Genomic DNA, 12,231 nt, shown 5'->3' with positions numbered 1-12,231 from the left:
CACACACAAACACACACACGTACCATTGCACTTTAGGGAGTTCTTCAGTGTCCTCTAAGTTCAAGAGAGTTGGTTTGTTGTTGTTTCCTCCATGTTTTAGCAATAAAGTGATTTTCTCTTGTGCAGTGGATGGAGGAATAATCTGACCGGATAGGAAAAGTGAGTGCACCAAGAATATTATGACAGTACAAGGTAGCCGAGCTTAAATTTGAATTCATGGTCAGCTCACAGTTATCACTGCTTTCCATCGTAAACAGTCCAACTGGCATGCATGGTGACCCATAACATTTCTCTGCCTAAAGGTCTATTTACCCTTTCTTGTAGAATATCACAGATTGCTTCATCAAAAATTCCTGTTGACCATCTGCATCTAGCATAGCTCTTAATGTGCTGTAAACTTAGTTGCCTTACCTATTAACATTAGTAGCACCTTGAGTTTAACAACCTAATTTGATTTAATTTTTAATTTTCAGTTTATATTTTGTATTACATTGTAGGCAAGTACAATATAGGCATACTAGTGTGAATGTTGATTGTTGTCTTTGAAATTTCAAGGAAAAGAAACTGTGGATGATTTAGCAGAGAATAAATTTATCCAAGAAAGTCTGTTAGTTACAGATCAGATACCTAATTATAAGTTCTCTCCCCTGCTGCTTCTCTTCATTATGTGTATTCACTGGGGGACTTCTAGATAAAGTACCCCCTGCTTGACCAGCCAAGCAATGGACATGAAACCCAAGATCAGGTTTTTCTCCTGAGAAATTGAATCTTGAGCAGTTCATGGAAGGATAGCCTAAAGTGATGATCCAATTGTTTCTGCTCCCCAGATTCTTCAAGGTTTTCTTGTGCCTGCCCTTTGTAAAATTTGATGCTTCATTTTTTTCTTCTTTTTTTAATTCCCTGTGTCAGTTTACTTTATCTTGCTAGAGTTGCTTTCTACTGATAGTTACCCAACAACCCTTCTATAATGTCTCCCCAAATGTAGACATAGTATGTAAACATAAGCCATGTTGAAGAAACATCACTGGTTTCTCAATCCCTTTGCCTCAAAACAAACCAAAAAAATTGATAAACAAATGAATACACGGATTACTTTTGCACAATCACAGAAATTATTTTAAACCTGGAAGATGACCTATGATAAAAGAAATTTTCACATATTGAGATACAGAGACATTCTGGCTTATATATGAATTAACTTGAATTTAAAGTAAAACAGCCTGTTTGTGGCCTACATTGTCCATATGCTTTAATTATTAAGGAAAAGGGCACGTTGACCAGAAGTAAAGAATGTCTATGTTAAAAACAAAGATTAAATGTCCCTTTTCCCAGGGCGCTAGTGCTGGTCCTCCCTAGGTGATAAGAGTCCCTTCTCAGGTGCCACGGCCACACTGACTCATCTTGTAGGGTGGAGGTGGTGGTCTTTACTTCTATTTTTTATTTTTTTGAAAACTTGAAGAGCTGTATCCCTGATTTATTAATGTTTCTTCCGACAAGTTACAAAACTATGCTTGAAACCATGCTTCTCCAGAGCAATGGTTGAGAATAATCTAGGAAGTGGTCTTATGGGCTAGTCCTCAGTTTGGCTCCAATAAAATTCTGTCCTATTCGTATTATTGACTTTTTTTTAAGCTTCATATACATAAAGCTTTATAATATTAGTTTAGAGTAAAATCAGTATAGGATATAAAAATAGTTACTGAAAAATGGTTATTGATTCTTTATCGATTACTTATGTCAACACCTATTTGTGAAAAGAAAATTCGTCTTTTGTTTTGCTAACCCGTGAATCTGGCTGACCTAATGCTGATGATTTTTCTACTTTAGTTGATGTCAAACCTTAATTTCTAGAAAAATTACTACGTGTGCTACTGAGTTGTACCCTTGATAATTAAGGCCAAGGCTGTTTTTGAACAACTGTTACGATATATGATGTTCCTGGTGAGTCATTTACAAAGTGGCAGCTGCTGAGAGTGAAACCAAACCAAAATCTACTACAGGAAGGTCAGTCTCCACCTTCAAAAGCAAAGTGGAAGATGATTGTAATAATTTATATGGTTTATGTAAAACTTATTTTTAAAATACAGGATTTGTGCTTTGTTTTCTCTGACTTAATGTGCCACAAGGGATAAAACAAGCCTTAAGTCACTGTATTTCTTTGATTGTAAAGGTGGAAGGTTAGATTAACTCATAATCAAAAGCAACTTTTATTTTGCAGAATAGTAGGGTTGGCTACTACCATATGTTCTAATTTCCTTTCCACGAACACATTTCCTGCCATACTGAGTCTCATTTCTCCATTTCTGTGAGTGGGTAGTTTCATGGACATAGTGCCTCCTAGAATCCAGTAATATGGTTGAGCCTGAAGAGGTTGTTGGCTGGTTTTGCAATGCCTTTTACTTTTGCCTGTGAGCACAAAAGTTTAACTTACATTCCCCTCGGAGTAGGTGGAGTTGTAGTCATTATGCAACTGAGTTCCACCTGTCCTCAGCGTTGCTGATTTTCTTTATGGCTTCCTTGGCTGCCTGAGGCTGGAACATGCCAGATTCACTGTGTTTCTAGGAAGTGTACCAGTCTCCTTCTTTCTCACTCTTCTTGGGAGTTCTTGTTCCTAAACTAGTTGGGATATTTGCTGTGTTTGCCTAAAGCGAAAGCATGATATAATACATTACCTTTCCAACCAATTATTCAGTGTTTAAAACCTTCGAAAGAAATATCTTTAAAATATAAATGAAGGCAATAAATAGGCCATTTAAAAAGTCCATTTTTCTAAATGTGAGCCATTATTTAGTCCATTCGTTAAAGCACAAATTCCATTATATGGTTGATGGATTGTTAGTAATTATTTGGCTTTCTTCCATCTGCCCAAGGAAAGATATATGAAGAAATTTAATATGTCTATATTACTTTTTAAAAGTTCTTTATTTTAAGTGGGAATAGCTTATAAATGTACCAAACTATAAGGCCATTTTCAGATTGCTGTAAATCCATGTCATTTTTGTTTCCATCTGTCATAAAATGTCTTTTAGATTGAATGTGGAAGATCCCTCTGGCTTTAAGCCATACTGTAGCAAAGTCTTAAATATTCTCTCTGAGCACTGGTTAAAATAGCAATGGAATTAATGAGCTATTCATAACTTAAATGTTCATTGTACACTGTATAATTTTTTGTGGATTGGAATATGAGATAGTTGTAACAAGAGCTAATCAATTATCTGCTTTAATCCATCTGAACTTGAATGCTTTAATTCAGAACCCAAATGTTTTTGCCTAGAGAGTAAAGTTTATTTCTAAAATCAGTCAAATACTTGTATTTACAGAGGACATCTGCCTATTTATATTTTTAACAGAGTAACTTCCTCAAATATATTTTTAAGGATCTGTGGATGGTTTCATTCCTGATTATCTCTTTTTAAATGAAGAAATATTTCCACATTTTTATTTTTAATATATGAATAGAGATTTACTGAAGAAGCACAAGATATACATATTAAATACAGAGGCATTAGAGAGTTAAATCTTCTTATCAGAAGGAGAAAATAAGTGGATGAAGGTAGATGTTCGTTGGAAAGACAGGTAAATAGAGTAGATTAAAAAGAAAGAGGGAGAACGTTTTTGTGTGGTGTGTGTATGTATTTTCACAGTGATTTACAAAGATGAAAAAATCATGCAATTTGGGACTGTTGCCTCACTTATTTTTCTATAGAAAGGAGATGTGTCTGTATGAATTGTAAAAGTATGATGAGGAAGTGGCATGTCTGTTTACCTATATTTTCTTTATTTCCTATTCTTTTGACGTAACAAGTAAAACCATTCAATGTATGACTATCCCAACATCTGATTCCGGAATCCTTCAGGAATTTTGCAGACAAAAAATACATGGAAGGGACAGTTACCTGAACTGACCTAGAACATTTAGATATACGAAGATTTAATATTTCTCTTGGCAATGCCTTGATTTTTATTTTTCAATACGAAGAAAAAGGTAAACTAGTTTCCATGTATCTTCGTCTGGTGTTCTCTGTGCCTAATAATCTACTATTTTTCTCCTATTCTGGATCTTAAGCCTTTCCTTCTGCTGAATCCTTCCTAAAAGAAGAATTTAAAGATCCTCAAATATCTATCAACTCAGACAAATGTATATTCGTATTTAATTTTCCCAATATAATACCCACATCAAGAATCTCCCATTCCTCCTTTTTAGGGTCAAGTTATTTGAAAGAATGTCTTTTCTTGTTCACCTCCTATTCAGCAAACATTTGGCACATAATCACTTGTCTTCTGTACTTACCACTCCATGGAAACTGATCTCAACCAAGAAAAGAACCATTCTCTAGATGTTAAATGCAGTGACCACTTTTCAGGCCTTATTTGAGTTCTCTACGCTGTTTGTCACTGTTGAGAACAATGACTTCCTACTTGACACATGTTCTTCCCTTGTGACACTAGACTCCCTGTTCTTCTATCTCCTGCTGTGGATAATTCTCTGTCTCCTTTTCAGAGCCCTTTGACCATGTTAATTAGTCTTCCTCTGTGGTCAGCACTAAGCCTACTGTTTTCCAGTCTCAACCCTTTCTAGGAAAACTCCTTTGCTCTCATGGCCTCAAATTCCAAAGACATGCTGACCCCAAATCTTCATCTCTAGGACTCTGGAGCCAAATCCCTAGTGTTTACTCTTAGATCTCTTTCTATATATTATTCCTTCCCTGCCTCCCCACCCCCTAAACCTGCTGCTCCTTTCCTGTCTTCTCCTTCCGTGAAACCATCTCATGCATACAGTTGCTAAGTCCATCTTCACCTCCTGACACCTTGTACACATCCCTTTGGTATTACGTGGTACCTCCTCCTTGGCTGAGCCCCTGAATCTGAGTTATGTGGTCTGCTGTGTGCGCCACTGCTCCCACACCACCAATTGCTGTCTAATCTTATCTGTCATGACGCATATTCTGCCTCCCTCACTGGGCATAAAACTATATGAGGGTCAGGACTTCAGATGTTCTCAGGCTTATCCCACTTGCAATAGCTTAAGAGCCTAGCACACAGTGAACTTCAAACATTTCCTCCATGCATGAATGAAAGAGAAATGGGAGGTGGACCATGTAGGGCAAGCCAAAAGGGAAATCAGCCTTATCAACAGCAATGGGCCTTTTTCAGACGTTGACTGACATGGAGCATGTTCATTTCAGATCCTACTGAAAAAGCATGGTAGTCATCATAGTTTTATCGGCCAGAATTTTTTATTGCATATAACTGAAACACAAATAAAAGTGACTAAAACTGAAATCAAACTGACTTCAGCAAAATGGGGAGATTTATTGCCTGTAGACACTGAAAAACTCCAGTCAGTCCAGTAGTAGCTGGAGCTAGGGGTTCATGTGCTATCAAGGGCCATTTCTGTCTCTGTCTTTTGGCTTCACTCACAGTCAGATCATTCTCCCAGCTTTAGGTATCATAGAGTCTCTCTTCTTTATGGCAACAGATGCCTTATAATTGAGCTTCATTAGTCTGAGTTGGATTATGTTTCTATACCTGGACTAACCATTTATACTGGGGGATCACTGATGCTCTGATTTACAAGCCTTGGTCACATACTATCTCCTCAAACAAGAGGTTCTGCCAGAGAAATTAAATTACATGAACTGAGGGTCAGGGAGACAGTTCTCCAAAAAAAAAAAAAAAAAAAGCTCTACGACCAGTAGCAGAGGGAATGGTACTGTGCAGTGTTGACTGAAATAAATGCGCAGCCTGAAAGTTGAGAGTTATGTTTATTTGGCGGGAGGACTGGAGCCGGGATGACAGCCCCTCAGGTGGCTCTGAGGGACTGCTCCGAAGAGGTGGGGGAGGAGCTAGGAAATCTAGGAGCTTTATAACAAAGACCGGGTAGTTGGAACAATAAAAGATTACTTGGTATCTAAAGAAAACAAGGCATCTCAAGTTAAAAGAATTTAGTGCTTTTCTTTGTATGGGAGGAAGCAAACACTTGGGCTCATTGAATTCATTCCTTTGACAAGCACCCGGCTATCTAGGGCCAGTATCCTGCCCTTTATTATTCTGAGTCCCCTCAGAGGGCACCATTGTGAGTGGCTGCAGAGGCTGGGCTGCAGGCCTGTCCTCACTAGGGGGTGGCAGCAGCTGCTGATGACTTGGTTTCAGCATTCTTTGTTTACTGATATGGTTGCAATATTTTCATTCACAGCAGGCAGGATTGGTAGATCAATTACCTGAGGATGGTAGCACCAGCCATGTTCTTGATTGTGCTAACTAAAAATCTGGTGCTTGCCATCTGCCTCTACAAGGATCGGATCACATTGGCACTTGCCATCTAACTCTGCTTGGATTAAATCACAAACCACTGCAGCCGCTGGCCTCCAACACACCCTGAAAGGAGTTCAGGGTGGAGATTAGGAATAAGGCACTCTTTGCTCTGGGAAAACTGGCAGAAGAGGCCTTCAGATATTTAGGATATTTTCAGGAGAAGATTTTATGACCCCAATTCTTGCATCTCCAATATCTAGAAAAGCACTAAAATCATTTACAGTGACATCTGCTCCTCGTGACTAGCCGCAAGCCCCTGCCTAGATATGTGCTCGACTGCACATGCCCCCCTTCACTGAAATCCTATATAATACTGAATACCCCCCTGCCCCTTTGGAGCTTTCTGGGATGCTGTCTCCCAGGCTATAGTCCTCATTTTGCCCCAAATAAAATTTAGCCCACAAGTCTCACGTTGTGTGATTTTATTTCAGTCGGCAGTTGCAATGTCCTGTATGAGGAGAACTTCAAAATTTCCTAAAGCTGGTGCTATCCTTTTTATAAACAAAGAAAAAGTAAGGTGTTAAATTTTTAATGGTTTTCCCATTGTGGATAACTTTGTATTCCAATCCCACTAGACTCATTTTAATGAGGATGTGGCATCTATAATTTCTATCCGAATGTTTGAAGAAACCGAGTACTATTAATTAAAAGTTTTTTAAAAAACCAAAACAATTTTAATCAGTTTTCTATCTTGCCATGGCCCATAAACCTTGAATTCTTTCCCCTTCTCCCAGTATTTTTCAACTGAGCAGTCAGTCCCATATCATAAAAATAATTACTGCAGGTGCAAAGCTACACGCTGAAAGCACAGTGGTACCTGCAGGTCCACTGTGTAATCATTTCTGAAAGTTACAAAGCACATTAAGTGAATTTCCCTCCTGGATGTGGGGTATCTACATATGTAGCTTAGGAAATGCAAAGCCAGCTACAAGGTATTCCTCCTACTTCAGGGCAGAAGCAATTAGTATGCTAAGAAGCACATGTCCTTCTAGGTCCTTTTAGTTGCAAAGCTGTCTTTTTAAAGATAAAGAGGGCTTTCTTGTGAAAAGAGGAAACAGCAATTCTTCTTTCTGATATAAACACTCACATACACACAAGCTTGGAAGTGAGAAGAGCAACACAATTCATAACGTTTCTGAATCCACGGATTATCATTTGTTCTGAGATATCTTTTTCCAACTAATGATACACGGATATCCGTCCTGGAAAATATAATTGTGAAACACCATTTTAAAAGTGCAGCATCCTTAAAAGGCTATAATTTTGTAGGACATCTAGGCTAATGAACATGCAGATATTCCAGCCTTTGAAAACATGCTGTTTAGAAAAGGAATTCATAACTTCATTGCTTAGACTCTTTGTGGTTTCCAAAAAGAGACAAGCCCAGATTGTCTTTGTTGTTGTGGATGTCTGACAAGGACACAGAAAGGAAAGTACCCGGGGAAGCCGCCTTAGCACCTTAACGCTTCTCTGGGTCTCAGACTTCCCAGGCAGCACGGATAGTCTCGTGGAAGCTGAGCTCAGCGTTATTCAGAGAATTCGGTGTGAGCTCCAGTAACCTGCTCCTTCCTGTGCACCTGAAATTGCTAACTGGGGACGGTGCCCTGAGGGAGGAAGGCTTTGAGATGGTGTGAGTGGATATGGAGTATATTAGAACATGGAGGTGAGAAGAAAGGCAAAATAGAAAAACGCAAACAAGAATAGAGAAGGTCCTAGTCTGTAAGCGAAGAATGTTATGAAGTGCACTTTAAACAATAGGTGACGCTAACGCAGAGGGCTTTGAAGGCTGTCATCACAAATGCTTCTTCACCTCCTTAATAAAGTGGAACTACAGAAGCTTTATTTAATTTTTCCACACTATAGCCAGGTTTTACATAGATAAATAATTCTCTGTGTTCTTTAGTCACTAGAAAACTTTTCCTGAATTGGGCATCTGTTCCAATAAAATAACATGAAACTATCTATCTATTTGACCTTTTGCCACTTTCTTTCTTCTGAAATACTTTTTCAATCAACGTTCAATTCATTCTAAACTTGATAAAAAAAAAAAAAAGATGAAGCAATGTCCCTCAATATAGACAGTAACAACTGAGAGTTATACAAGTTAATGCGGTAGATTTCCACTTTCCATTCTTGGGCTTTAGGGGGCTTTGAAGGAGTGAGAAAAAAGTCAAAAAGAAAATAATTTTTAAAAAATTGTCAAGGTTTTCCAAGTAGAAATTGAAGAAATATTTTTTATTAAAGGAAGGCTTGATCCTTTTTCATATGTAAGGAAGTTTTCAGAAAGATTGCTTTACTTGTTGGATTTATCAGATAGAAGGACTATGTGGTTAATATATTCAGCTTTTATATTCGGAAAAATGAGAGGATTAAATAGAACAGGGCAGTAGTTTGAAATTATATTTGAATGATGTGTTCAACCTTCATTTGTGTAGAACACTATCACTAGAAACATCTTTGTTAGGACTGGAGAAATGAGGCTGGGAAGAAAGGATACTTTTCAAAACAACAATTTATTTAATTGTAAAAATGTTCTCCTTTGTCATTAAGCTACTTGGGAAAAGTCAATTATAGATTCATTTAATAATTACCTTTTTAAAAACATTCTGGTTGAATAATTTTTTAAGTAACTGCTGATTATTCACAGCAGTGTCCTGCAACAAACCACAGAGAGTCTTTTTTTTAAATCAAATAATAAATCAAATAATAACATGAATTATAAAGAGTCTTGTTAATATTTGCATCTGCCAAAAATAAGCAATTTAGGATAAATATTGTCCTTTAATCTATTTACACATATTTATAGGTGCCTGAAATGAGTAAGTGCTCAGCTGAAAACATTATATCTAAATGTGTCAAGCTTGACACATTAATAGGATGCCATAGGAACATAAGCAAATATGAGGCTTTGTTTTCCTCATTTTCTGCAGTGGATTATTTTCTGCTATTCATTTGGCAGAGGCCTATAATAAACTTGTATTTTTTGGCTTCCTTTCTGTTCAAAACTGGAAATAGTGATTGCTTCAGAGCCACTTAAAGGCATCTTCCTTAGAAAAATCATTCTCTTGCCATTTTGCAAAATTATGTCCGAGAAATGAAATGATTCTCAACATGACTGGATATGCGAAGGAATTTCTACTATTTTAAGCTAAGCAACATCGAGTTCAGTTTGTGCTCAGTGTAAGTGCAAAACTAAAGACGCTCTGGTTGGTAGAAATCAACCAGCATGCTGTATATTATCAGGTTATATCTATGGAATGGCTTTTTGGTAACTGATTTCATGTGCATAATAATTTTTAAAAACTTTTTTTAACCAAATGTAGGGTGTATTTACAATCTGAGATATGCTGTATTAATAATTGTCAATACAAACTTTTTTTTTCCTGAAAATGTGTAATGAGAAATGGTACCTTAATGTCTATGTCGTTTTCTCTTCTTTGGTTCTTTATCAAGGAAACCAATGAGCTTCCCAGAGTAGAGACTTCTTAGCTTCCCAGGATGGAGCTTTGAAGAAAGAAGGAAGCCTGAAGAAAAAGTGGTAATTGCAGGGGGATGACATCAAAGATGTGAACTATTTGGCAAGTTCAAGTTGTATACTTCCAAAGCCAAGATGAAAGAATAGGATAAGGACCCACAGTTTCCAAATTCTTCTCCAAGTTCATCTCCCAGGGCTGATTGCATATTTTTGTTATGTTTGCTAATATTTTTAATAATAGCAACAACTTGATGAGTGTTGCTATGTTTTAGTCACCCAATTTCTGATGCTCACAACATTCTGTGTTAAGTTGAATTGAAATGCTTCCTGTATTTTCACCCAGAGTTGCTTCTTTTTCTAGAAGCTCTATTTTCTTTCACTAAGCCGTAGGTCAATTCTTAATGCCATACAGTTTAAATTACTGTGAGTTTAAAATGTGTTTAATTTTCAGTGAACATAGGCTGCACTACACTCTCTCTTTCTTCATAGAACTCCTTTCACTCACCTGCTCGTTCCAAAGCCTGGTACCCAAAGTGTGACACAGCTACTTACATTCACAATAAGCCGCTGTGATAATACAGTCCCACTCAGCCCACTCCCACTGGAGTGCTGTAAGGAAGCCACAGCTTCCCTAACCATCTATACATTTTCCCTTCATCATTTCTTGGACCTGGTCTAATGAGGACGCCTTTTCAGTCCTGTTTCTTCTTCCATACTTCCCAGCTCAGGATGAGAGTGTCTTGTTCCAGTAGATGTGAATCATTAATTGAAAGAATAAAAATTCAATAGGGAACAAGAAATGGCCAGAAAAGGGGTGGTGAGCAGAATTATTTTGTCCAAATAATAGGAAAGCAAACTTGAAAAAAATTAAAGCAGACTAAGTTTCCTGTCTGAATGAATGCCATGACTATGGTCTTCATTCTCAATAATTATCAGAAGGAATAATGTCAGATAAATCCTGAAATCTCCTCTTTCATGCATAAATAAAAATCTTTGCTCTCCTTTAAATACAATAACTAGTAGGTACTCATGAAAACCAGACAAACACACTTTTCTCTCATATATCATACACATCTATTTTTGTTTCTTCCAAAGCAGCATTTTCTTATGAAGCCACATTAGTTGTTGACATAGTTTATATAGCATTTCTTCATAGGAAGAAGGTATTTGAAATTTTGCTGGTTGTCTGCCCCAGGTCTGTTTAAAGAATTACCATACTTGTACCTGTAGGCAGTTTTCCTGTCTAATGTATTTTATTCAAAACAGTGATTTCTAAAAATGCATTTGCACATCACAGTTCTCTAGGGAGTTTGCTGAAAGCTGGACAAAGAGATCTGTAAATCTAGTGAGTCAGAATCCCTGGGTTGGGAACTGTAGGCTGCATTTTTACCTTACTGGGCAAGTTTACCTCCCTGAACTTGAAAAGTACTGTTTTGAAAATTGTCTTGATATGCATGCACTGAACATCTTGGGTGAACAGATCTCAAACCTGGCTGTTATCGAAATCACCTTGAGAGCATTTAAACACTTGTGGGCACAGGTTCCATCCGTAAAAATGTAATTATGTGGATGTTAAGATGGGCAGTCAGAATCCCTATTTTACAAAAGCACCTCAGATAATTCTTCTCAGAGCCACACTTGGGAATGACTTTCTGAAAACACATTCATAGCGATCTCACCTTTAGTATTCTGCAGTTTTGGAAAAATTTGAACTTAGCAATCATGTGATTTTTTTTTTTTCTTTTTAGTATATGAGAGTTCATGAAAATATTTGACTTCTTAAATGCCTAAACATGGAACAACCCTTAATATTTACAATAGCCTTAAAAATGAAGTTATTATACTCTTGTGTTAAAAAATGTGCTGAATTTCTACTAAGATACTCCGTAAATTTTGTAAATTACTCATATGTTTATATATACAAATGAAATATCTCATGTGGCTCCCCCTCCTTAGTTACCATATTATCCTATTCAAGCCCTTGTGAAACATTCAATTTTTAAAATTTGTTTATTATGTCTTCTGTTACTAGAATGTTAACTCCGTAAGGATAAGAACTCTCTGTGCTGTGTTCCCCACTGAACTTCTAGCAGCTAGAATAGTGGAAGGTACATAATAGGTGTTCAGCTCATATCTGCTGAATGATAGATAGGGTATTATGTCCGTATGTGCTGTTTATGTACAGATTGTATATGTAAGCCATATATCCACATACGAGATTGGCATTTACCACAATCATGTGGGATGTGTGCATGTGTAATATCTTAGATGCTAATCAAAGTGCATTTTATTAGTTATGCAAATTCTCTTATATTCAAAGTTAGAGCAATCTCTTCTAAATCCCAAATGCAAAGAGAATCTGGTAGTTATGAATAGATAGCCTTGTCCCTTTCATTTGAAAGGGACCCGGAGGCCTTCCTGGATTTGGATATCCCATTGGT

At 37.1% G+C, this 12,231-nt stretch overlaps 1 long non-coding RNA gene across 1 annotated transcript in view; it reads left to right on the top strand.

The window, feature by feature from the left end:
* The window catches only part of LOC105097691 (uncharacterized), a 708,424-nt gene that overhangs the window by 438,018 nt on the left and 258,175 nt on the right, over positions 1 to 12,231 (top strand). The gene's annotated exons all lie outside the window — the stretch shown is intronic.

Source organism: Camelus dromedarius, chromosome 27 (assembly GCF_036321535.1).
Source record: "Camelus dromedarius isolate mCamDro1 chromosome 27, mCamDro1.pat, whole genome shotgun sequence".
Taxonomy (NCBI): domain Eukaryota; kingdom Metazoa; phylum Chordata; class Mammalia; order Artiodactyla; family Camelidae; genus Camelus; species Camelus dromedarius.
The sequence above is the reverse complement of the archived record's forward strand: the minus strand, read 5'-3'. Positions and strand labels throughout refer to the sequence as shown.